Raw genomic sequence first — 24,592 nt, 5'->3', positions numbered from 1 at the left:
ATCGGAGCAGAAACAGAGCAAAATGTCAACTGCACCCGGGATTCCCAGCCAGTCTCCCATGCTGGTACTTACCAGGCTTGAAGCTGGGTAGCAGTCAGCGATCTGACGAGAACAGGCGCATTCAGCTTAGGATGGCCGTAGACATCTTCACACCCTGTATACTGTGGATTTAAGCATCAATAAATCCTTTTCGGAATCGGAGCGGAAGGCGGCAACAGAGCAAAATGTCAACGACACCTGGGATTCCCAGCCAGTCTCCCATGCTGGTATTTACCGGGCCCTAAGCTGGGTAGCAGTCTGCGATCTGACGAGAGCAGGCGCGCTCAGCTTAGGATGGCCGTTGACAGCTTCTCGCCCTTTATACTGTGCATTTAAGCATCAATAATTCCTTTTCGGAATAGGAACGGAAGGCGGCAACAGAGCAAAATGTCAACGGCAGCCGGGATTCCCAGCCAGTGTCCCATGCCGGTACTTACCGGGCCCTAAGATCTGTACCAGTCTGCGATCTGTCAAGAGCAGGCGCGTTAAGCTTAGGATGGCCGTCGACAGCTTCACACCTTGTATACTGTGGATTTAAGCATCAATAAATTATTTTCGGAATCGGAGCGGAAGGCAGCAATAGAGCAAAATGTCAATGGCACCCGAGATTCCCAGCCAGTCTCCCATGCCAGTACTTACCGGGCCCTAAGCTGGGTAGCAGTCTGCGATCTGACGAGAGCAGGCGCATTCAGCTTAGGATGGCCATTGACAGCTTCATGCTTTTTATACTGTGCATTTAAGCATCAATAAATCCTTTTCGGAATCGGAGAGGAAGGCGGCAACAGAGCAAAATGTCAATAGCACCTTGGATTGCCAGCCAGTCTCCCATGCCCGTACTTGCCGGGCAGCAGTCTGCGATCTGACAAGAACAGGCACATTCAGCTTAGGATAGCCGTAGACGGCTTCACACCCTGTATACTGTGGATTTAAGCATCAATAAATCCTTTTCGGAATCGGAGCGGAAGGCGGCTACAGAGCAAAATGTCAACAACACCTGGGATTCCCAGCCAGTCTCCCATACTGGTACTTACCGGGCCCTAAGCTGGGTAGCAGTCTGCGATCTGACGAGAGCAGGCGCGTTCAGCTTAGGATGGCCGTTGACAGCTTCACACTTTGTATACTGTGCATTTAAGCATCAATAAATCCTTTTCGGAATCGGAACGGAAGGCGGCAACAGAGCAAAATGTCAACGGCAGCCGGGATTCCCAGCCAGTGTCCCATGCCGGTACTTACCGGGCCCTAAGATCTGTACCAGTCTGCGATCTGACGAGAGCAGGCGCGTTAAGCTTAGGATGGCCGTCGACAGCTTCACACCTTGTATACTGTGGATTTAAGCATCAATAAATCCTTTTCAGAATCGGAACGGAAGGCGGCAACAGAGCAAAATGTCAACTGCACCCGGGATTCCCAGCCAGTCTCCCATGCCGGTACTTACTGGGCCCTAAGCTGGGTAGCAGTCTGCGATCTGACAAGAGCAGGCGCGTTCAGCTTAGGATGGCCATTGACAGCTACATGCTTTTTATACTGTGCATTTAAGCATCAATAAATCCTTTTCGGAATCGGAACGGAAGGCGGCAACAGAGCAAAATGTCAACTGCACCCGGGATTCCCAGCCAGTCTCCCATGCCGGTACTTATTGGGCCCTAAGCTGGGTAACAGTCTGCGATCTGACGAGAGCAGGCGTGTTCAGCTTAGGATGGCCGTTGACATCTTCACGCCTTGTATATTGTGGATTTAAGCATCAATAAATATTTTTATTAATCGGAGAGGAAGGCGGCAACAGAGCAAAATGTCAATGGCACCTTTGATTGCCAGCCAGTCTCCCATGCCGATATCTGCCGGGCAGCAGTCTGCTATCTGAGGAGAGCAGGCACGCTCAGGCTTAGGATGGCCGTTGACAGCTTCACACCCTGTATATTGTGGATTTAAGCATCAATAAATCCTTTTCCGAATCGGAGCGGAAGGCGGCAGCAGATTAAAATGTCAACTGCATCCGGGATTCCCAGCCAGTCTCCCATGCTGGTACTTACCAGGCCCAAAGCTGGGTAGCAGTCTGCGAACTGACAAGAGCAGGTGCGTTCAGCTTAGGATGGCCGTTGACAGCTTCACACTTTGTATACTGTGGATTTAAGCATCAATAAATAATTTTCGGAATCGGAGCAAAAACAGAGCAAAATGTCAACTGCACCCGGGATTCCCAGCCAGTCTCCCATGACGGTACTTACTGGGCCCTAAGCTGGGTAGCAGTCTGCGATATGACGAGAGCAGGCACGTTCAGCTTAGGATGGCCGTTGACATCTTCACGCCTTGTATATTGTGGATTTAAGCATCAATAATTATTTTTATTAATCGGAGAGGAAGGCGGCAACAGAGCAAAATGTCAATGGCACCTTGGATTGCCAGCCAGTCTCCCATGCCGGTAACTGCCGGGCATCAGTCTGCGATCTGAGAAGAGCAGGCACGTTCAGGCTTAGGATGGCCGTTGACAGCTTCACACCCTGTATATTGTGGATTTAAGCATCAATAAATCCTTTTCCGAATCGGAACGGAAGGCGGCAACAGATTAAAATGTCAACTGCACCCAGGATTCCCAGCCAGTCTCCCATGCTGGTACTTATTAGGCCCTAAGTTGGGTAGCAGTCTGCGATCTGACGAGAGCAGGCGCGTTCAGCTTAGGATGGCCGTTGACAGCTTCACACTTTGTATACTGTGGATTTAAGCATCAATAAATAATTTTTGGAATCGGAGCAGAAACAGAGCAAAATGTCAACTGCACCCGGGATACCCAGCCAGTCTCCCATGCTGGTACTTACCAGGCTTGAAGCTGGGCAGCAGTCTGCGCTCTGACGAGAACAGGCGCATTCTGCTTAGGATGGCCGTAGACATCTTCACACCCTGTATACTGTGGATTTAAGCATCAATAAATCCTTTTCGGAATCGGAGCGGAAGGCGGCAACAGAGCAAAATGTCAACGACACCTGGGATTCCCAGCCAGTGTCCCATGCTGGTACTTACCGGGCCCTAAGCTGGGTAGCAGTCTGCGATCTGACGAGAGCAGGCGCGTTCAGCTTAGGATGGCCGTTGACCGCTTTTCGCCCTTTATACTGTGCATTTAAGCATCAATAAATCCTTTTCGGAATCGGAACGGAACGGAAGGCGGCAACAGAGCAAAATGTCAACGGCAGCCGGGATTCCCAGCCAGTGTCCCATGCCGGTACTTACCGGGCCCTAAGATCTGTACCAGTCTGCGATCTGACGAGAGCAGGCGCGTTAAGCTTAGGATGGCCGTCGACAGCTTCACACCTTGTATACTGTGGATTTAAGCATCAATAAATTATTTTCGGAATCGGAGCGGAAGGCAGCAATAGAGCAAAGTGTCAACGGCAACCGGGATTCCCAGCCAGTCTCCCATGCCAGTACTTACCGGGCCCTAAGCTGGGTAACAGTCTGCGATCTGACAAGAGCAGGCGCGTTCAGCTTAGGATGGCCATTGACAGCTTCATGCTTTTTATACTGTGCATTTAAGCATCAATAAATCCTTTTCGGAATCGGAACGGAAGGCGGCAACAGAGCAAAATGTCAACTGCACCCGGGTTTCCCAGCCAGTTTCCCATGCCAGTACTTACTGGGCCCTAAGCTGGGTAGCAGTCTGCGATCTGACGAGAGCAGGCGCGTTCAGCTTAGGATGGCCGTTGACATCTTCACGCCTTGTATATTGTGGATTTAAGCATCAATAAATATTTTTATTTGTCGGAGAGGAAGGCTGCAACAGAGCAAAATGTCAATGGCACCTTGGATTGCCAGCCAGTCTCCAATGCCGGTAACTGTCGGGCAGCAGTCTGCGATCTGAGGAGAGCAGGCACGTTCAGGCTTAGGATGGCCGTTGACAGCTTCACACCCTGTATATTGTGGATTTAAGCATCAATAAATTATTTTCCGAATCGGAGCGGAAGGCGGCAACAGATTAAAATGGCAACTGCACCCGGGATTCCCAGCCAGTCTCCCATGCTGGTACTTACCAGGCCCTAAGCTGGGTAGCAGTCTGCGATCTGACAAGAGCAGGCGCGTTCAGCTTAGGATGGCTGTTGACAGCATCACACTTTGTATACTGTGGATTTAAGCATCAATAAATAATTTTCGGAATCGGAGCAGAAACAGAGCAAACTGTCAACTGCACCCGGGATTCCCAGCCAGTCTCCCATGCTGGTACTTACCGGGCCCTAAACTGGGTAGCAGTCTGCGATCTGATGAGAGCAGGCGCGTTCAGCTTAGGATGGCCGTTGACAGCTTCTCGCCCTTTATACTGTGCATTTAGGCATCAATAAATCCTTTTCGGAATCGGAGCGGAAGGCAGCAATAGAGCAAAATGTCAACGGCACCCGGGATTCCCAGCCAGTCTCCCATGCCAGTACTTACCGGGCCCTAAGCTGGGTAGCAGTCTGCGATCTGATGAGAGCAGGCGCGTTCAGCTTAGGATGGGCGTTGACATCTTCACGCCTTGTATACTGTGGATTTAAGCATCAATAAATATTTTTTTTAATCGGAGAGGAAGGCTGCAACAGATCAAAATGTCAATAGCACCTTGGATTGCCAGCCAGTCTCCCATGCCCGTACTTGCCGGGCAGCAGTCTGCGATCTGACAAGAACAGGCGCATTCAGCTTAGGATAGCCGTAGACGGCTTCACACCCTGTATATTGTGGATTTAAGCATCAATAAATCCTTTTCGGAATCGGAGCAAACTGTCTACAGAGCTACAGAGCAAAATGTCAACAACACCTGAGATTCCCAGCCAGTCTCCCATACTGGTACTTACCGGGCTCTAAGCTGGGTAGCAGTCTGCGATCTGACGAGAGCAGGCATGTTCAGGCTTAGGATGGCCGTTGACAGCTTCACACCCTGTATATTGTGGATTTAAGCATCAATAAATCCTGTTCCGAATCGGAGCGGAAGGCGGCAACAGATTAAAATGTCAACTGCACCTGGGATTCCCAGCCAGTCTCCCATGCTGGTACTTACCAGGCCCTAAGCTGGGTAGCAGTCTGCGATCTGACGAGAGCAGGCGCGTTCAGCTTAGGATGGCCGTTGACAGCTTCATATTTTGTATACTGTGCATTTAAGCATCAATAAATCCTTTTCGGAATCGGAACGGAAGGCGGCAACAGAGCAAAATGTCAACGGCAGCCGGGATTCCCAGCCAGTGTCCCATGCCGGTACTTACCGGGCCCTAAGATCTGTACCAGTCTGCGATCTGACGAGAACAGGCGCATTCAGCTTAGGATGGCCGTAGATATCTTCACACCCTGTATACTGTGGATTTAAGCATCAATAAATCCTTTTCGGAATCGGAGCGTAAGGCGGCAACAGAGCAAAACGTCAACGACATCTGGGATTCCCAGTCAGTCTCCCATGCTGGTACTTACCGGGCCCTAAGCTGGGTACCAGTCTGCGATCTGACGAGAACAGGCGCATTCAGCTTAGGATGGCCGTTGACAGCTTCACACCCTGTATACTGTGGATTTAAGCATCAATAAATCCTTTTCCGAATCGGAGCGGAAGGAGGCAACAGATTAAAATGTCAAGTGCACCCGGGATTCCCAGCCAGTCTCCCATGCTAGTTCTTACCAGGCCCTAAGCTGGGTAGCAGTCTGCGATCTGACAAGAGCAAGCGCGTTCAGCTTAGGATGGCCGTTGACAGCTTCTTGCCCTTTATATTGTGCATTTAAGCATCAATAAATCCTTTTCGGAATCGGAACGGAAGGCGGCAACAGAGCAAAATGTCAACGGCAGCCGGGATTCCCAGCCAGTGTCCCATGCCGGTACTTACCGGGCCCTAAGATCTGTACCAGTCTGCGATCTGACGAGAACAGGCGCATTCAGCTTAGGATGGCCGTAGACCTCTTCACACCCTGTATACTGTGGATTTAAGCATCAATAAATCCTTTTCGGAATCGGAGCGTAAGGCGGCAACAGAGCAAAATGTCAACGGCAGCCGGGATTCCCAGCCAGTGTCCCATGCCGGTACTTACCGGGCCCTAAGATCTGTACCAGTCTGCGATCTGACGAGAGCTGGCGCGTTAAGCTTAGGATGGCCGTCGACAGCTTCACACCTTGTATACTGTGGATTTAAGCATCATTAAATTATTTTCGGAATCGGAGCGGAAGGCAGCAATAGAGCAAAATGTCAACGGCACCTGGGATTCCCAGCCAGTCTCCCCTGCCAGTACTTACCGGGCCCTAAGCTGGGTAGCAGTCTGCGATCTGACGAGAGCAGGCACGTTCAGCTTAGGATGGCCATTGACAGCTTCACACTTTGTATACTGTGGATTTAAGCATCAATAAATAATTTTTGGAATCGGAGCAGAAACAGAGCAAAATGTCAACTGCACCCGGGATACCCAGCCAGTCTCCCATGCTGGTACTTACCAGGCTTGAAGCTGGGCAGCAGTCTGCGCTCTGACGAGAACAGGCGCATTCTGCTTAGGATGGCCGTAGACATCTTCACACCCTGTATACTGTGGATTTAAGCATCAATAAATCCTTTTCGGAATCGGAGCGGAAGGCGGCAACAGAGCAAAATGTCAACGACACCTGGGATTCCCAGCCAGTGTCCCATGCTGGTACTTACCGGGCCCTAAGCTGGGTAGCAGTCTGCGATCTGACGAGAGCAGGCGCGTTCAGCTTAGGATGGCCGTTGACAGCTTCTCGCCCTTTATACTGTGCATTTAAGCATCAATAAATCCTTTTCGGAATCGGAACGGAACGGAAGGCGGCAACAGAGCAAAATGTTAACGGCAGCCGGGATTCCCAGCCAGTGTCCCATGCCGGTACTTACCGGGCCCTAAGATCTGTACCAGTCTGCGATCTGACGAGAGCAGGCGCGTTAAGCTTAGGATGGCCGTCGACAGCTTCACACCTTGTATACTGTGGATTTAAGCATCAATAAATTATTTTCGGAATCGGAGCGGAAGGCAGCAATAGAGCAAAATGTCAATGGCAATGGCACTGGCACCCGGGATTCCCAGCCAGTCTCCCATGCCAGTACTTACCGGATCCTAAGCTGGGTAGCAGTCTGCGATCTGACGAGAGCAGGCTCATTCAGCTTAGGATGGCCGTTGACAGCTTCACACCTTGTATACTGTGGATTTAAGCATCAATAAATTCTTTTCGGAATCGGAGCGGAAGGCAGCAATAGAGCAAAGTGTCAACGGCAACCGGGATTCCCAGCCAGTCTCCCATGCCAGTACTTACCGGGCCCTAAGCTGGGTAACAGTCTGCGATCTGACAAGAGCAGGCGCGTTCAGCTTAGGATGGCCATTGACAGCTTCATGCTTTTTATACTGTGCATTTAAGCATCAATAAATCCTTTTCGGAATCGGAACGGAAGGCGGCAACAGAGCAAAATGTCAACTGCACCCGGGTTTCCCAGCCAGTCTCCCATGCCAGTACTTACTGGGCCCTAAGCTGGGTAGCAGTCTGCGATCTGACGAGAGCAGGCGCGTTCAGCTTAGGATGGCCGTTGACATCTTCACGCCTTGTATATTGTGGATTTAAGCATCAATAAATATTTTTATTTGTCGGAGAGGAAGGCTGCAACAGAGCAAAATGTCAATGGCACCTTGGATTGCCAGCCAGTCTCCAATGCCGGTAACTGCCGGGCAGCAGTCTGCGATCTGAGGAGAGCAGGCACGTTCAGGCTTAGGATGGCCGTTGACAGCTTCACACCCTGTATATTGTGGATTTAAGCATCAATAAATTATTTTCCGAATCGGAGCGGAAGGCGGCAACAGATTAAAATGGCAACTGCACCCGGGATTCCCAGCCAGTCTCCCATGCTGGTACTTACCAGGCCCTAAGCTGGGTAGCAGTCTGCGATCTGACAAGAGCAGGCGCGTTCAGCTTAGGATGGCCGTTGACAGCATCACACTTTGTATACTGTGGATTTAAGCATCAATAAATAATTTTCGGAATCGGAGCAGAAACAGAGCAAAATGTCAACTGCACCCGGGATTCCCAGCCAGTCTCCCATGCTGGTACTTACCAGGCCCGAAGCTGGGTAGCAGTCTGCGATCTGACGAGAACAGGCGCATACAGCTTAGGATGGCCGTAGACATCTTCACACCCTGTATACTGTGGATTTAAGCATCAATAAATCCTTTTCGGAATCGGAGCGGAAGGCGGCAACCGAGCAAAATGTCAACGACACCTGGGATTCCAAGCCAGTCTCCCATGCTGGTACTTACCGGGCCCTTAACTGGGTAGCAGTCTGCGATCTGATGAGAGCAGGCGCGTTCAGCTTAGGATGGCCGTTGACAGCTTCTCGCCCTTTATACTGTGCATTTAGGCATCAATAAATCCTTTTCGGAATCGGAGCGGAAGGCAGCAATAGAGCAAAATGTCAACGGCACCCGGGATTCCCAGCCAGTCTCCCATGCCAGTACTTACCGGGCCCTAAGCTGGGTAGCAGTCTGCGATCTGATGAGAGCAGGCGCGTTCAGCTTAGGATGGGCGTTGACATCTTCACGCCTTGTATACTGTGGATTTAAGCATCAATAAATATTTTTTTTAATCGGAGAGGAAGGCTGCAACAGATCAAAATGTCAATAGCACCTTGGATTGCCAGCCAGTCTCCCATGCCCGTACTTGCCGGGCAGCAGTCTGCGATCTGACAAGAACAGGCGCATTCAGCTTAGGATAGCCGTAGACGGCTTCACACCCTGTATATTGTGGATTTAAGCATCAATAAATCCTTTTCGGAATCGGAGCAAACTGTCTACAGAGCTACAGAGCAAAATGTCAACAACACCTGAGATTCCCAGCCAGTCTCCCATACTGGTACTTACCGGGCTCTAAGCTGGGTAGCAGTCTGCGATCTGACGAGAGCAGGCGCATTCAGGTTAGGATAGTCGTAGACAGCTTCACAAGCTGTATACTGTGGATTTAAGCATCAATAAATCATTTTCGGAATCGGAGCGGAAGGCGGCTACAGAGCAAAATGTCAACAACACCTGGAATTCCCAGCCAGTCTCCCATGCTGGTACTTACCTGGCCCTAAGCTGGGTAGCAGTCTGCGATCTGACGAGAGCAGGCGCGTTCAGCTTAGGATGTCCGTTGACATCTTTACGCCTTGTATATTGTGGATTTAACCATCAATAAATATTTTTATTAATCGGAGAAGAAGGCGGCAACAGAGCAAAATGTCAATGGCACCTTGGATTGCCAGCCAGTCTCCCATGCCGGTATCTGCCGGGCAGCAGTCTGCGATCTGAGGAGAGCAGGCATGTTCAGGCTTAGGATGGCCGTTGACAGCTTCACACCCTGTATATTGTGGATTTAAGCATCAATAAATCCTTTTCCGAATCGGAGCGGAAGGCGGCAACAGATTAAAATGTCAACTGCACCTGGGATTCCCAGCCAGTCTCCCATGCTGGTACTTACCAGGCCCTAAGCTGGGTAGCAGTCTGCGATCTGACGAGAGCAGGCGCGTTCAGCTTAGGATGGCCGTTGACAGCTTCATATTTTGTATACTGTGCATTTAAGCATCAATAAATCCTTTTCGGAATCGGAACGGAAGGCGGCAACAGAGCAAAATGTCAACGGCAGCCGGGATTCCCAGCCAGTGTCCCATGCCGGTACTTACCGGGCCCTAAGATCTGTACCAGTCTGCGATCTGACGAGAACAGGCGCATTCAGCTTAGGATGGCCGTAGATATCTTCACACCCTGTATACTGTGGATTTAAGCATCAATAAATCCTTTTCGGAATCGGAGCGTAAGGCGGCAACAGAGCAAAACGTCAACGACACCTGGGATTCCCAGCCAGTCTCCCATGCTGGTACTTACCGGGCCCTAAGCTGGGTACCAGTCTGCGATCTGACGAGAACAGGCGCATTCAGCTTAGGATGGCCGTTGACAGCTTCACACCCTGTATACTGTGGATTTAAGCATCAATAAATCCTTTTCCGAATCGGAGCGGAAGGAGGCAACAGATTAAAATGTCAAGTGCACCCGGGATTCCCAGCCAGTCTCCCATGCTAGTTCTTACCAGGCCCTAAGCTGGGTAGCAGTCTGCGATCTGACAAGAGCAAGCGTGTTCAGCTTAGGATGGCCGTTGACAGCTTCTTGCCCTTTATATTGTGCATTTAAGCATCAATAAATCCTTTTCGGAATCGGAACGGAAGGCGGCAACAGAGCAAAATGTCAACGGCAGCCGGGATTCCCAGCCAGTGTCCCATGCCGGTACTTACCGGGCCCTAAGATCTGTACCAGTCTGCGATCTGACGAGAACAGGCGCATTCAGCTTAGGATGGCCGTAAACCTCTTCACACCCTGTATACTGTGGATTTAAGCATCAATAAATCCTTTTCGGAATCGGAGCGTAAGGCGGCAACAGAGCAAAATGTCAACGGCAGCCGGGATTCCCAGCCAGTGTCCCATGCCGGTACTTATCGGGCCCTAAGATCTGTACCAGTCTGCGATCTGACGAGAGCTGGCGCGTTAAGCTTAGGATGGCCGTCGACAGCTTCACACCTTGTATACTGTGGATTTAAGCATCATTAAATTATTTTCGGAATCGGAGCGGAAGGCAGCAATAGAGCAAAATGTCAACGGCACCTGGGATTCCCAGCCAGTCTCCCCTGCCAGTACTTACCGGGCCCTAAGCTGGGTAGCAGTCTGCGATCTGACGAGAGCAGGCACGTTCAGCTTAGGATGGCCATTGACAGCTTCATGCTTTTTATACTGTGCATTTAAGCATCAATAAATCCTTTTCGGAATCGGAGAGGAAGGCGGCAACAGAGCAAAATGTCAATAGCACCTTGGATTGTCAGCCAGTCTCTCATGCCCGTACTTGCCGGGCAGCAGTCTGCGATCTGACAAGAACAGGCACATTCAGCTTAGGATAGCCGTAGACGGCATCACACCCTGTATACTGTGAATTTAAGCATCAATAAATCATTTTCGGAATCGAAGCGGAAGGCGGCTACAGAACAAAATGTCAACAACACCTGGGATTCCCAGCCAGTCTCCCATGCTGGTACTTAACGGGCCCTAAGCTGGGTATCAGTCTGCGATCTGACGAGAGCAGGCGCGTTCAGCTTAGGATGGCCGTTGACAGCTTCACACTTTGTATACTGTGGATTTAAGCATCAATAAATAATTTTCGGAATCGGAGCAGAAACAGAGCAAAATGTCAACTGCACCCGGGATTCCCAGCCAGTCTCCCATGCTGGTACTTACCAGGCCCGAAGCTGGGAAGCAGTCTGCGATCTGACGAGAACAGGCGCATTCAGCTTAGGATGGCCGTAGACATCTTCACACCCTGTATACTGTGGATTTAAGCATCAATAAATCCTTTTCCGAATCGGAGCGGAAGGCGGCAACAGATTAAAATGTCAACTGCACCCGGGATTCCCAGCCAGTCTCCCATGCTATAACTTACCAGGCCCTAAGCTGGGTAGCAGTCTGCGATCTGATGAGAGCAGGCGGGTTCAGCTTAGGATGGCCGTTGACAGCTTCGCATTTTGTATACTGTGCATTTAAGCATCAATAAATCCTTTTCGGAATCGGAACGGAAGGCGGCAACAGAGCAAAATGTCAACGGCAGCCGGGATTCCCAGCCAGTCTCCCATGCTGGTACTTACCGGGCGCTAAGCTGGGTAGCAGTCTGCGATCTGACGAGAGCAGGCGCGTTGAGCTTAGGATGGCCGTTGACAGCTTCTCGCCCTTTATACTGTGCATTTAAGCATCAATAAATCCTTTTTGGAATCGGAACGGAAGGCGGCAACAGAGCAAAATGTCAACGGCAGCCGGGATTCCCAGCCAGTGTCCCATGCCGGTACTTACCGGGCCCTAAGATCTGTACCAGTCTGCGATCTGACGAGAACAGGCGCATTCAGCTTAGGATGGCCGTAGACATCTTCACACCCTGTATACTGTGGATTTAAGCATCAATAAATCCTTTTCGGAATCGGAGCGTAAGGCGGCAACAGAGCAAAATGTCAACAGCAGCCGGGATTCCCAGCCAGTGTCCCATGCTGGTACTTACCGGGCCCTAAGATCTGTACCAGTCTGCGATCTGATGAGAGCAGGCGCGTTAAGCTTAGGATGGCCGTCGACAGCTTCACACCTTGTATACTGTGGATTTAAGCATCAATAAATTATTTTCGGAATCGGAGCGGAAGGCAGCAATAGAGCAAAATGTCAATGGCAATGGCACTGGCACCCGGGATTCCCAGCCAGTCTCCCATGCCAGTACTTACCGGATCCTAAGCTGGGTAGCATTCTGCGATCTGACGAGAGCAGGCTCATTCAGCTTAGGATGGCCGTTGACAGCTTCACACCTTGTATACTGTGGATTTAAGCATCAATAAATTCTTTTCGGAATCGGAGCGGAAGGCAGCAATAGAGCAAAGTGTCAACGGCAACCGGGATTCCCAGCCAGTCTCCCATGCCAGTACTTACCGGGCCCTAAGCTGGGTAACAGTCTGCGATCTGACAAGAGCAGGCGCGTTCAGCTTAGGATGGCCATTGACAGCTTCATGCTTTTTATACTGTGCATTTAAGCATCAATAAATCCTTTTCGGAATCGGAACGGAAGGCGGCAACAGAGCAAAATGTCAACTGCACCCGGGTTTCCCAGCCAGTCTCCCATGCCAGTACTTACTGGGCCCTAAGCTGGGTAGCAGTCTGCGATCTGACGAGAGCAGGCGCGTTCAGCTTAGGATGGCCGTTGACATCTTCACGCCTTGTATATTGTGGATTTAAGCATCAATAAATATTTTTATTTGTCGGAGAGGAAGGCTGCAACAGAGCAAAATGTCAATGGCACCTTGGATTGCCAGCCAGTCTCCAATGCCGGTAACTGCCGGGCAGCAGTCTGCGATCTGAGGAGAGCAGGCACGTTCAGGCTTAGGATGGCCGTTGACAGCTTCACACCCTGTATATTGTGGATTTAAGCATCAATAAATTATTTTCCGAATCGGAGCGGAAGGCGGCAACAGATTAAAATGGAAACTGCACCTGGGATTCCCAGCCAGTCTTCCATGCTGGTACTTACCAGGCCCTAAGCTGGGTAGCAGTCTGCGATCTGACAAGAGCAGGCGCGTTCAGCTTAGGATGGCCGTTGACAGCATCACACTTTGTATACTGTGGATTTAAGCATCAATAAATAATTTTCGGAATCGGAGCAGAAACAGAGCAAAATGTCAACTGCACCCGGGATTCCCAGCCAGTCTCCCATGCTGGTACTTACCAGGCCCGAAGCTGGGTAGCAGTCTGCGATCTGACGAGAACAGGCGCATACAGCTTAGGATGGCCGTAGACATCTTCACACCCTGTATACTGTGGATTTAAGCATCAATAAATCCTTTTCGGAATCGGAGCGGAAGGCGGCAACCGAGCAAAATGTCAACGACACCTGGGATTCCAAGCCAGTCTCCCATGCTGGTACTTACCGGGCCCTAAACTGGGTAGCAGTCTGCGATCTGATGAGAGCAGGCGCGTTCAGCTTAGGATGGCCGTTGACAGCTTCTCGCCCTTTATACTGTGCATTTAGGCATCAATAAATCCTTTTCGGAATCGGAGCGGAAGGCAGCAATAGAGCAAAATGTCAACGGCACCCGGGATTCCCAGCCAGTCTCCCATGCCAGTACTTACCGGGCCCTAAGCTGGGTAGCAGTCTGCGATCTGATGAGAGCAGGCGCGTTCAGCTTAGGATGGGCGTTGACATCTTTACGCCTTGTATACTGTGGATTTAAGCATCAATAAATATTTTTTTTAATCGGAGAGGAAGGCTGCAACAGATCAAAATGTCAATAGCACCTTGGATTGCCAGCCAGTCTCCCATGCCCGTACTTGCCGGGCAGCAGTCTGCGATCTGACAAGAACAGGCGCATTCAGCTTAGGATAGCCGTAGACGGCTTCACACCCTGTATATTGTGGATTTAAGCATCAATAAATCCTTTTTGGAATCGGAGCAAACTGTCTACAGAGCTACAGAGCAAAATGTCAACAACACCTGAGATTCCCAGCCAGTCTCCCATACTGGTACTTACCGGGCTCTAAGCTGGGTAGCAGTCTGCGATCTGACGAGAGCAGGCGCATTCAGGTTAGGATAGCCGTAGACAGCTTCACAAGCTGTATACTGTGGATTTAAGCATCAATAAATCCTTTTCGGAATCGGAGCGGAAGGCTGCAACAGAGCAAAATGTCAACGACACCTGGGATTCCCAGCCAGTGTCCCATGCTGGTACTTACCGGGCCCTAAGCTGGGTAGCAGTCTGCGATCTGACGAGAGCAGGCGCGTTCAGCTTAGGATGGCCGTTGACCGCTTTTCGCCCTTTATACTGTGCATTTAAGCATCAATAAATCCTTTTCGGAATCGGAACGGAACGGAAGGCGGCAACAGAGCAAAATGTCAACGGCAGCCGGGATTCCCAGCCAGTGTCCCATGCCGGTACTTACCGGGACCTAAGATCTGTACCAGTCTGCGATCTGACGAGAGCAGGCGCGTTAAGCTTAGGATGGCCGTCGACAGCTTCACACCTTGTATACTGTGGATTTAAGCATCAATAAATTATTTTCGGAATCGGAGCGGAAGGCAGCAATAGAGCAAAATGTCAATGGCAATGGCACTGGCACCCGGGATTCCCAGCCAGTCTCCCATGCCAGTACTTACCGGATCCTAAGCTGGGTAGCAGTCTGCGATCTGACGAGAGCAGGCTCATTCAGCTTAGGATGGCCGTTGACAGCTTCACACCTTGTATACTGTGGATTTAAGCATCAATAAATTCTTTTCGGAATCGGAGCGGAAGGCAGCAATAGAGCAAAGTGTCAACGGCAACCGGGATTCCCAGCCAGTCTCCCATGCCAGTACTTACCGGGCCCTAAGCTGGGTAACAGTCTGCGATCTGACAAGAGCAGGCGCGTTCAGCTTAGGATGGCCATTGACAGCTTCATGCTTTTTATACTGTGCATTTAAGCATCAATAAATCCTTTTCGGAATCGGAACGGAAGGCGGCAACAGAGCAAAATGTCAACTGCACCCGGGTTTCCCAGCCAGTTTCCCATGCCAGTACTTACTGGGCCCTAAGCTGGGTAGCAGTCTGCGATCTGACGAGAGCAGGCGCGTTCAGCTTAGGATGGCCGTTGACATCTTCACGCCTTGTATATTGTGGATTTAAGCATCAATAAATATTTTTATTTGTCGGAGAGGAAGGCTGCAACAGAGCAAAATGTCAATGGCACCTTGGATTGCCAGCCAGTCTCCAATGCCGGTAACTGCCGGGCAGCAGTCTGCGATCTGAGGAGAGCAGGCACGTTCAGGCTTAGGATGGCCGTTGACAGCTTCACACCCTGTATATTGTGGATTTAAGCATCAATAAATTATTTTCCGAATCGGAGCGGAAGGCGGCAACAGATTAAAATGGCAACTGCACCCGGGATTCCCAGCCAGTCTCCCATGCTGGTACTAACCAGGCCCTAAGCTGGGTAGCAGTCTGCGATCTGACAAGAGCAGGCGCGTTCAGCTTAGGATGGCCGTTGACAGCATCACACTTTGTATACTGTGGATTTAAGCATCAACAAATAATTTTCGGAATCGGAGCAGAAACAGAGCAAACTGTCAACTGCACCCGGGATTCCCAGCCAGTCTCCCATGCTGGTACTTACCGGGCCCTAAACTGGGTAGCAGTCTGCGATCTGATGAGAGCAGGCGCGTTCAGCTTAGGATGGCCGTTGACAGCTTCTCGCCCTTTATACTGTGCATTTAGGCATCAATAAATCCTTTTCGGAATCGGAGCGGAAGGCAGCAATAGAGCAAAATGTCAACGGCACCCGGGATTCCCAGCCAGTCTCCCATGCCAGTACTTACCGGGCCCTAAGCTGGGTAGCAGTCTGCGATCTGATGAGAGCAGGCGCGTTCAGCTTAGGATGGGCGTTGACATCTTCACGCCTTGTATACTGTGGATTTAAGCATCAATAAATATTTTTTTTAATCGGAGAGGAAGGCTGCAACAGATCAAAATGTCAATAGCACCTTGGATTGCCAGCCAGTCTCCCATGCCCGTACTTGCCGGGCAGCAGTCTGCGATCTGACAAGAACAGGCGCATTCAGCTTAGGATAGCCGTAGACGGCTTCACACCCTGTATATTGTGGATTTAAGCATCAATAAATCCTTTTCGGAATCGGAGCAAACTGTCTACAGAGCTACAGAGCAAAATGTCAACAACACCTGAGATTCCCAGCCAGTCTCCCATACTGGTACTTACCGGGCTCTAAGCTGGGTAGCAGTCTGCAATCTGACGAGAGCAGGCGCATTCAGGTTAGGATAGCCGTAGACAGCTTCACAAGCTGTATACTGTGGATTTAAGCATCAATAAATCATTTTCGGAATCGGAGCGGAAGGCGGCTACAGAGCAAAATGTCAACAACACCTGGAATTCCCAGCCAGTCTCCCATGCTGGTACTTACCTGGCCCTAAGCTGGGTAGCAGTCTGCGATCTGACGAGAGCAGGCGCGTTCAGCTTAGGATGTCCGTTGACATCTTTACGCCTTGTATATTGTGGATTTAACCATCAATAAATATTTTTATTAATCGGAGAAGAAGGCGGCAACAGAGCAAAATGTCAATGGCACCTTGGATTGCCAGCCAGTCTCCCATGCCGGTATCTGCCGGGCAGCAGTCTGCGATCTGAGGAGAGCAGGCATGTTCAGGCTTAGGATGGCCGTTGACAGCTTCACACCCTGTATATTGTGGATTTAAGCATCAATAAATCCTTTTCCGAATCGGAGCGGAAGGCGGCAACAGATTAAAATGTCAACTGCACCTGGGATTCCCAGCCAGTCTCCCATGCTGGTACTTACCAGGCCCTAAGCTGGGTAGCAGTCTGCGATCTGACGAGAGCAGGCGCGTTCAGCTTAGGATGGCCGTTGACAGCTTCATATTTTGTATACTGTGCATTTAAGCATCAATAAATCCTTTTCGGAATCGGAACGGAAGGTGGCAACAGAGCAAAATGTCAACGGCAGCCGGGATTCCCAGCCAGTGTCCCATGCCGGTACTTACCGGGCCCTAAGATCTGTACCAGTCTGCGATCTGACGAGAACAGGCGCATTACGCTTAGGATGGCCGTAGATATCTTCACACCCTGTATACTGTGGATTTAAGCATCAATAAATCCTTTTCGGAATCGGAGCGTAAGGCGGCAACAGAGCAAAACGTCAACGACACCTGGGATTCCCAGTCAGTCTCCCATGCTGGTACTTACCGGGCCCTAAGCTGGGTACCAGTCTGCGATCTGACGAGAACAGGCGCATTCAGCTTAGGATGGCCGTTGACAGCTTCACACCCTGTATACTGTGGATTTAAGCATCAATAAATCCTTTTCCGAATCGGAGCGGAAGGAGGCAACAGATTAAAATGTCAAGTGCACCCGGGATTCCCAGCCAGTCTCCCATGCTAGTTCTTACCAGGCCCTAAGCTGGGTAGCAGTCTGCGATCTGACAAGAGCAAGCGCGTTCAGCTTAGGATGGCCGTTGACAGCTTCTTGCCCTTTATATTGTGCATTTAAGCATCAATAAATCCTTTTCGGAATCGGAACGGAAGGCGGCAACAGAGCAAAATGTCAACGGCAGCCGGGATTCCCAGCCAGTGTCCCATGCCGGTACTTACCGGGCCCTAAGATCTGTACCAGTCTGCGATCTGACGAGAACAGGCGCATTCAGCTTAGGATGGCCGTAGACCTCTTCACACCCTGTATACTGTGGATTTAAGCATCAATAAATCCTTTTCGGAATCGGAGCGTAAGGCGGCAACAGAGCAAAATGTCAACGGCAGCCGGAATTCCCAGCCAGTGTCCCATGCCGGTACTTACCGGGCCCTAAGATCTGTACCAGTCTGCGATCTGACGAGAGCTGGCGCGTTAAGCTTAGGATGGCCGTCGACAGCTTCACACCTTGTATACTGTGGATTTAAGCATCATTAAATTATTTTCGGAATCGGAGCGGAAGGCAGCAATAGAGCAAAATGTCAACGGCACCTGGGATTCCCAGCCAGTCTCCCCTGCCAGTACTTACCGGGCCCTAAGCTGGGTAGCAGTCTGCGATCTGACGAGAGCAGGCACGTTCAGCTTAGGATGGCCATTGACAGCTTCACACTTTGTATACTGTGGATTTAAGCATCAATAAATAATTTTTGGAATCGGAGCAGAAACAGAGCAAAATGTCAACTGCACCCGGGATACCCAGCCAGTCTCCCATGCTGGTACTTACCAGGCTTGAAGCTGGGCAGCAGTCTGCGCTCTGACGAGAACAGGCGCATTCTGCTTAGGATGGCCGTAGACATCTTCACACCCTGTATACTGTGGATTTAAGCATCAATAAATCCTTTTCGGAATCGGAGCGGAAGGCGGCAACAGAGCAAAATGTCAACGACACCTGGGATTCCCAGCCAGTGTCCCATGCTGGTACTTACCGGGCCCTAAGCTGGGTAGCAGTCTGCGATCTGATGAGAGCAGGCGCGTTCAGCTTAGGATGGCCGTTGACAGCTTCTCGCCCTTTATACTGTGCATTTAAGCATCAATAAATCCTTTTCGGAATCGGAACGGAACGGAAGGCGGCAACAGAGCAAAATGTCAACGGCAGCCGGGATTCCCAGCCAGTGTCCCATGCCGGTACTTACCGGGCCCTAAGATCTGTACCAGTCTGCGATCTGACGAGAGCAGGCGCGTTAAGCTTAGGATGGCCGTCGACAGCTTCACACCTTGTATACTGTGGATTTAAGCATCAATAAATTATTTTCGGAATCGGAGCGGAAGGCAGCAATAGAGCAAAATGTCAATGGCAATGGCACTGGCACCCGGGATTCCCAGCCAGTCTCCCATGCCAGTACTTACCGGATCCTAAGCTGGGTAGCAGTCTGCGATCTGACGAGAGCAGGCTCATTCAGCTTAGGATGGCCGTTGACAGCTTCACACCTTGTATACTGTGGATTTAAGCATCAATAAATTCTTTTCGGAATCGGAGCGGAAGGCAGCAATAGAGCAAAGTGTCAACGGCAACCGGGATTCCCAGCCAGTCTCCCATGCCAGTACTTACCGGGCCCTAAGCTGGGTAACAGTCTGCGATCTGACAAGAGCAGGCGCGTTCAGCTTAGGATGGCCATTGACAGCTTCATGCTTTTTATACTGTGCATTTAAGCATCAATAAATCCTTTTCGGAATCGGAACGGAAGGCGGCAACAGAGCAAAATGTCAACTGCACCCGGGTTTCCCAGCCAGTCTCCCATGCCAGTACTTACTGGGCCCTAAGCTGGGTAGCAGTCTGCGATCTGACGAGAGCAGGCGCGTTCAGCTTAGGATGGCCGTTGACATCTTCACGCCTTGTATATTGTGGATTTAAGCATCAATAAATATTTTTATTTGTCGGAGAGGAAGGCTGCAACAGAGCAAAATGTCAATGGCACCTTGGATTGCCAGCCAGTCTCCAATGCCGGTAACTGCCGGGCAGCAGTCTGCGATCTGAGGAGAGCAGGCACGTTCAGGCTTAGGATGGCCGTTGACAGCTTCACACCCTGTATATTGTGGATTTAAGCATCAATAAATTATTTTCCGAATCGGAGCGGAAGGCGGCAACAGATTAAAATGGCAACTGCACCCGGGATTCCCAGCCAGTCTCCCATGCTGGTACTTACCAGGCCCTAAGCTGGGTAGCAGTCTGCGATCTGACAAGAGCAGGCGCGTTCAGCTTAGGATGGCCGTTGACAGCATCACACTTTGTATACTGTGGATTTAAGCATCAATAAATAATTTTCGGAATCGGAGCAGAAACAGAGCAAAATGTCAACTGCACCCGGGATTCCCAGCCAGTCTCCCATGCTGGTACTTACCAGGCCCGAAGCTGGGTAGCAGTCTGCGATCTGACGAGAACAGGCGCATACAGCTTAGGATGGCCGTAGACATCTTCACACCCTGTATACTGTGGATTTAAGCATCAATAAATCCTTTTCGGAATCGGAGCGGAAGGCGGCAACCGAGCAAAATGTCAACGACACCTGGGATTCCAAGCCAGTCTCCCATGCTGGTACTTACCGGGCCCTAAACTGGGTAGCAGTCTGCGATCTGATGAGAGCAGGCGCGTTCAGCTTAGGATGGCCGTTGACAGCTTCTCGCCCTTTATACTGTGCATTTAGGCATCAATAAATCCTTTTCGGAATCGGAGCGGAAGGCAGCAATAGAGCAAAATGTCAACGGCACCCGGGATTCCCAGCCAGTCTCCCATGCCAGTACTTACCGGGCCCTAAGCTGGGTAGCAGTCTGCGATCTGATGAGAGCAGGCGCGTTCAGCTTAGGATGGGCGTTGACATCTTCACACCTTGTATACTGTGGATTTAAGCATCAATAAATATTTTTTTTAATCGGAGAGGAAGGCTGCAACAGATCAAAATGTCAATAGCACCTTGGATTGCCAGCCAGTCTCCCATGCCCGTACTTGCCGGGCAGCAGTCTGCGATCTGACAAGAACAGGCGCATTCAGCTTAGGATAGCCGTAGACGGCTTCACACCCTGTATATTGTGGATTTAAGCATCAATAAATCCTTTTCGGAATCGGAGCAAACTGTCTACAGAGCTACAGAGCAAAATGTCAACAACACCTGTGATTCCCAGCCAGTCTCCCATACTGGTACTTACCGGGCTCTAAGCTGGGTAGCAGTCTGCGATCTGACGAGAGCAGGCGCATTCAGGTTAGGATAGCCGTAGACAGCTTCACAAGCTGTATACTGTGGATTTAAGCATCAATAAATCATTTTCGGAATCGGAGCGGAAGGCGGCTACAGAGCGAAATGTCAACAACACCTGGAATTCCCAGCCAGTCTCCCATGCTGGTACTTACCTGGCCCTAAGCTGGGTAGCAGTCTGCGATCTGACGAGAGCAGGCGCGTTCAGCTTAGGATGTCCGTTGACATCTTTACGCCTTGTATATTGTGGATTTAACCATCAATAAATATTTTTATTAATCGGAGAAGAAGGCGGCAACAGAGCAAAATGTCAATGGCACCTTGGATTGCCAGCCAGTCTCCCATGCCGGTATCTGCCGGGCAGCAGTCTGCGATCTGAGGAGAGCAGGCATGTTCAGGCTTAGGATGGCCGTTGACAGCTTCACACCCTGTATATTGTGGATTTAAGCATCAATAAATCCTTTTCCGAATCGGAGCGGAAGGCGGCAACAGATTAAAATGTCAACTGCACCTGGGATTCCCAGCCAGTCTCCCATGCTGGTACTTACCAGGCCCTAAGCTGGGTAGCAGTCTGCGATCTGACGAGAGCAGGCGCGTTCAGCTTAGGATGGCCGTTGACAGCTTCATATTTTGTATACTGTGCATTTAAGCATCAATAAATCCTTTTCGGAATCGGAACGGAAGGCGGCAACAGAGCAAAATGTCAACGGCAGCCGGGATTCCCAGCCAGTGTCCCATGCCGGTACTTACCGGGCCCTAAGATCTGTACCAGTCTGCGATCTGACGAGAACAGGCGCATTCAGCTTAGGATGGCCGTAGATATCTTCACACCCTGTATACTGTGGATTTAAGCATCAATAAATCCTTTTCGGAATCGGAGCGTAAGGCGGCAACAGAGCAAAACGTCAACGACATCTGGGATTCCCAGTCAGTCTCCCATGCTGGTACTTACCGGGCCCTAAGCTGGGTACCAGTCTGCGATCTGACGAGAACAGGCGCATTCAGCTTAGGATGGCCGTTGACAGCTTCACACCCTGTATACTGTGGATTTAAGCATCAATAAATCCTTTTCCGAATCGGAGCGGAAGGAGGCAACAGATTAAAATGTCAAGTGCACCCGGGATTCCCAGCCAGTCTCCCATGCTAGTTCTTACCAGGCCCTAAGCTGGGTAGCAGTCTGCGATCTGACAAGAGCAAGCGCGTTCAGCTTAGGATGGCCGTTGACAGCTTCTTGCCCTTTATATTGTGCATTTAAGCATCAATAAATCCTTTTCGGAATCGGAACGGAAGGCGGCAACAGAGCAAAATGTCAACGGCAGCCGGGATTCCCAGCCAGTGTCCCATGCCGGTACTTACCGGGCCCTAAGATCTGTACCAGTCTGCGATCTGACGAGAACAGGCGCATTCAGCTTAGGATGGCCGTAGACCTCTTCACACCCTGTATACTGTGGATTTAAGCATCAATAAATCCTTTTCGGAATCGGAGCGTAAGGCGGCAACAGAGCAAAATGTCAACGGCAGCCGGGATTCCCAGCCAGTGTCCCATGCCGGTACTTACCGGGCCCTAAGATCTGTACCAGTCTGCGATCTGACGAGAGCTGGCGCGTTAAGCTTAGGATGGCCGTCGACAGCTTCACACCTTGTATACTGTGGATTTAAGCATCATTAAATTATTTTCGGAATCGGAGCGGAAGGCAGCAATAGAGCAAAATGTCAACGGCACCTGGGATTCCCAGCCAGTCTCCCCTGCCAGTACTTACCGGGCCCTAAGCTGGGTAGCAGTCTGCGATCTGACGAGAGCAGGCACGTTCAGCTTAGGATGGCCATTGACAGCTTCATGCTTTTTATACTGTGCATTTAAGCATCAATAAATCCTTTTCGGAATCGGAGAGGAAGGCGGCAACAGAGCAAAATGTCAATAGCACCTTGGATTGTCAGCCAGTCTCTCATGCCCGTACTTGCCGGGCAGCAGTCTGCGATCTGACAAGAACAGGCACATTCAGCTTAGGATAGCCGTAGACGGCATCACACCCTGTATACTGTGAATTTAAGCATCAATAAATCATTTTCGGAATCGAAGCGGAAGGCGGCTACAGAACAAAATGTCAACAACACCTGGGATTCCCAGCCAGTCTCCCATGCTGGTACTTAACGGGCCCTAAGCTGGGTATCAGTCTGCGATCTGACGAGAGCAGGCGCGTTCAGCTTAGGATGGCCGTTGACAGCTTCACACTTTGTATACTGTGGATTTAAGCATCAATAAATAATTTTCGGAATCGGAGCAGAAACAGAGCAAAATGTCAACTGCACCCGGGATTCCCAGCCAGTCTCCCATGCTGGTACTTACCAGGCCCGAAGCTGGGAAGCAGTCTGCGATCTGACGAGAACAGGCGCATTCAGCTTAGGATGGCCGTAGACATCTTCACACCCTGTATACTGTGGATTTAAGCATCAATAAATCCTTTTCCGAATCGGAGCGGAAGGCGGCAACAGATTAAAATGTCAACTGCACCCGGGATTCCCAGCCAGTCTCCCATGCTATAACTTACCAGGCCCTAAGCTGGGTAGCAGTCTGCGATCTGATGAGAGCAGGCGGGTTCAGCTTAGGATGGCCGTTGACAGCTTCACATTTTGTATACTGTGCATTTAAGCATCAATAAATCCTTTTCGGAATCGGAACGGAAGGCGGCAACAGAGCAAAATGTCAACGGCAGCCGGGATTCCCAGCCAGTCTCCCATGCTGGTACTTACCGGGGGCTAAGCTGGGTAGCAGTCTGCGATCTGACGAGAGCAGGCGCGTTGAACTTAGGATGGCCGTTGACAGCTTCTCGCCCTTTATACTGTGCATTTAAGCATCAATAAATCCTTTTTGGAATCGGAACGGAAGGCGGCAACAGAGCAAAATGTCAACGGCAGCCGGGATTCCCAGCCAGTGTCCCATGCCGGTACTTACCGGGCCCTAAGATCTGTACCAGTCTGCGATCTGACGAGAACAGGCGCATTCAGCTTAGGATGGCCGTAGACATCTTCACACCCTGTATACTGTGGATTTAAGCATCAATAAATCCTTTTCGGAATCGGAGCGTAAGGCGGCAACAGAGCAAAATGTCAACAGCAGCCGGGATTCCCAGCCAGTGTCCCATGCTGGTACTTACCGGGCCCTAAGATCTGTACCAGTCTGCGATCTGATGAGAGCAGGCGCGTTAAGCTTAGGATGGCCGTCGACAGCTTCACACCTTGTATACTGTGGATTTAAGCATCAATAAATTATTTTCGGAATCGGAGCGGAAGGCAGCAATAGAGCAAAATGTCAATGGCAGTGGCACTGGCACCCGGGATTCCCAGCCAGTCTCCCATGCCAGTACTTACCGGATCCTAAGCTGGGTAGCAGTCTGCGATCTGACGAGAGCAGGCTCATTCAGCTTAGGATGGCCGTTGACAGCTTCACACCTTGTATACTGTGGATTTAAGCATCAATAAATTCTTTTCGGAATCGGAGCGGAAGGCAGCAATAGAGCAAAGTGTCAACGGCAACCGGGATTCCCAGCCAGTCTCCCATGCCAGTACTTACCGGGCCCTAAGCTGGGTAACAGTCTGCGATCTGACAAGAGCAGGCGCGTTCAGCTTAGGATGGCCATTGACAGCTTCATGCTTTTTATACTGTGCATTTAAGCATCAATAAATCCTTTTCGGAATCGGAACGGAAGGCGGCAACAGAGCAAAATGTCAACTGCACCCGGGTTTCCCAGCCAGTCTCCCATGCCAGTACTTACTGGGCCCTAAGCTGGGTAGCAGTCTGCGATCTGACGAGAGCAGGCGCG

At 50.6% G+C, this 24,592-nt stretch overlaps 20 pseudogenes; all 20 read right to left on the bottom strand.

Moving 5' to 3' along the window:
• Window positions 1-629: 629 nt before the first annotated feature.
• LOC130326654 (5S ribosomal RNA) lies at window positions 630-749 on the bottom strand (annotated as a pseudogene).
• Window positions 750-1,021: 272 nt separating this feature from the next.
• Window positions 1,022-1,141, bottom strand: LOC130318889 (5S ribosomal RNA; annotated as a pseudogene).
• Window positions 1,142-3,005: 1,864 nt separating this feature from the next.
• LOC130339992 (5S ribosomal RNA) lies at window positions 3,006-3,125 on the bottom strand (annotated as a pseudogene).
• Window positions 3,126-4,406: 1,281 nt separating this feature from the next.
• LOC130332249 (5S ribosomal RNA) lies at window positions 4,407-4,526 on the bottom strand (annotated as a pseudogene).
• A 481-nt stretch (window positions 4,527-5,007) lies between these two features.
• LOC130329600 (5S ribosomal RNA) lies at window positions 5,008-5,127 on the bottom strand (annotated as a pseudogene).
• A 1,489-nt stretch (window positions 5,128-6,616) lies between these two features.
• Window positions 6,617-6,736, bottom strand: LOC130339873 (5S ribosomal RNA; annotated as a pseudogene).
• A 1,697-nt stretch (window positions 6,737-8,433) lies between these two features.
• LOC130332238 (5S ribosomal RNA) lies at window positions 8,434-8,553 on the bottom strand (annotated as a pseudogene).
• A 480-nt stretch (window positions 8,554-9,033) lies between these two features.
• On the bottom strand, window positions 9,034-9,153 carry LOC130352272 (5S ribosomal RNA; annotated as a pseudogene).
• A 273-nt stretch (window positions 9,154-9,426) lies between these two features.
• Window positions 9,427-9,546, bottom strand: LOC130329591 (5S ribosomal RNA; annotated as a pseudogene).
• Window positions 9,547-13,441: 3,895 nt separating this feature from the next.
• On the bottom strand, window positions 13,442-13,561 carry LOC130352426 (5S ribosomal RNA; annotated as a pseudogene).
• Window positions 13,562-13,643: 82 nt separating this feature from the next.
• On the bottom strand, window positions 13,644-13,763 carry LOC130332226 (5S ribosomal RNA; annotated as a pseudogene).
• Window positions 13,764-14,243: 480 nt separating this feature from the next.
• LOC130339767 (5S ribosomal RNA) lies at window positions 14,244-14,363 on the bottom strand (annotated as a pseudogene).
• A 1,495-nt stretch (window positions 14,364-15,858) lies between these two features.
• Window positions 15,859-15,978, bottom strand: LOC130332193 (5S ribosomal RNA; annotated as a pseudogene).
• Window positions 15,979-16,458: 480 nt separating this feature from the next.
• Window positions 16,459-16,578, bottom strand: LOC130352271 (5S ribosomal RNA; annotated as a pseudogene).
• A 273-nt stretch (window positions 16,579-16,851) lies between these two features.
• Window positions 16,852-16,971, bottom strand: LOC130329580 (5S ribosomal RNA; annotated as a pseudogene).
• Window positions 16,972-18,460: 1,489 nt separating this feature from the next.
• Window positions 18,461-18,580, bottom strand: LOC130324726 (5S ribosomal RNA; annotated as a pseudogene).
• A 1,495-nt stretch (window positions 18,581-20,075) lies between these two features.
• LOC130352425 (5S ribosomal RNA) lies at window positions 20,076-20,195 on the bottom strand (annotated as a pseudogene).
• Window positions 20,196-20,277: 82 nt separating this feature from the next.
• Window positions 20,278-20,397, bottom strand: LOC130332215 (5S ribosomal RNA; annotated as a pseudogene).
• A 480-nt stretch (window positions 20,398-20,877) lies between these two features.
• On the bottom strand, window positions 20,878-20,997 carry LOC130352270 (5S ribosomal RNA; annotated as a pseudogene).
• Window positions 20,998-21,270: 273 nt separating this feature from the next.
• LOC130329569 (5S ribosomal RNA) lies at window positions 21,271-21,390 on the bottom strand (annotated as a pseudogene).
• Between the last annotated feature and the right edge of the window lie 3,202 nt (window positions 21,391-24,592).

Source organism: Hyla sarda, chromosome 1 (genome assembly GCF_029499605.1).
Source record: "Hyla sarda isolate aHylSar1 chromosome 1, aHylSar1.hap1, whole genome shotgun sequence".
NCBI classification, from domain to species: domain Eukaryota; kingdom Metazoa; phylum Chordata; class Amphibia; order Anura; family Hylidae; genus Hyla; species Hyla sarda.
The sequence above is the reverse complement of the archived record's forward strand: the minus strand, read 5'-3'. Positions and strand labels throughout refer to the sequence as shown.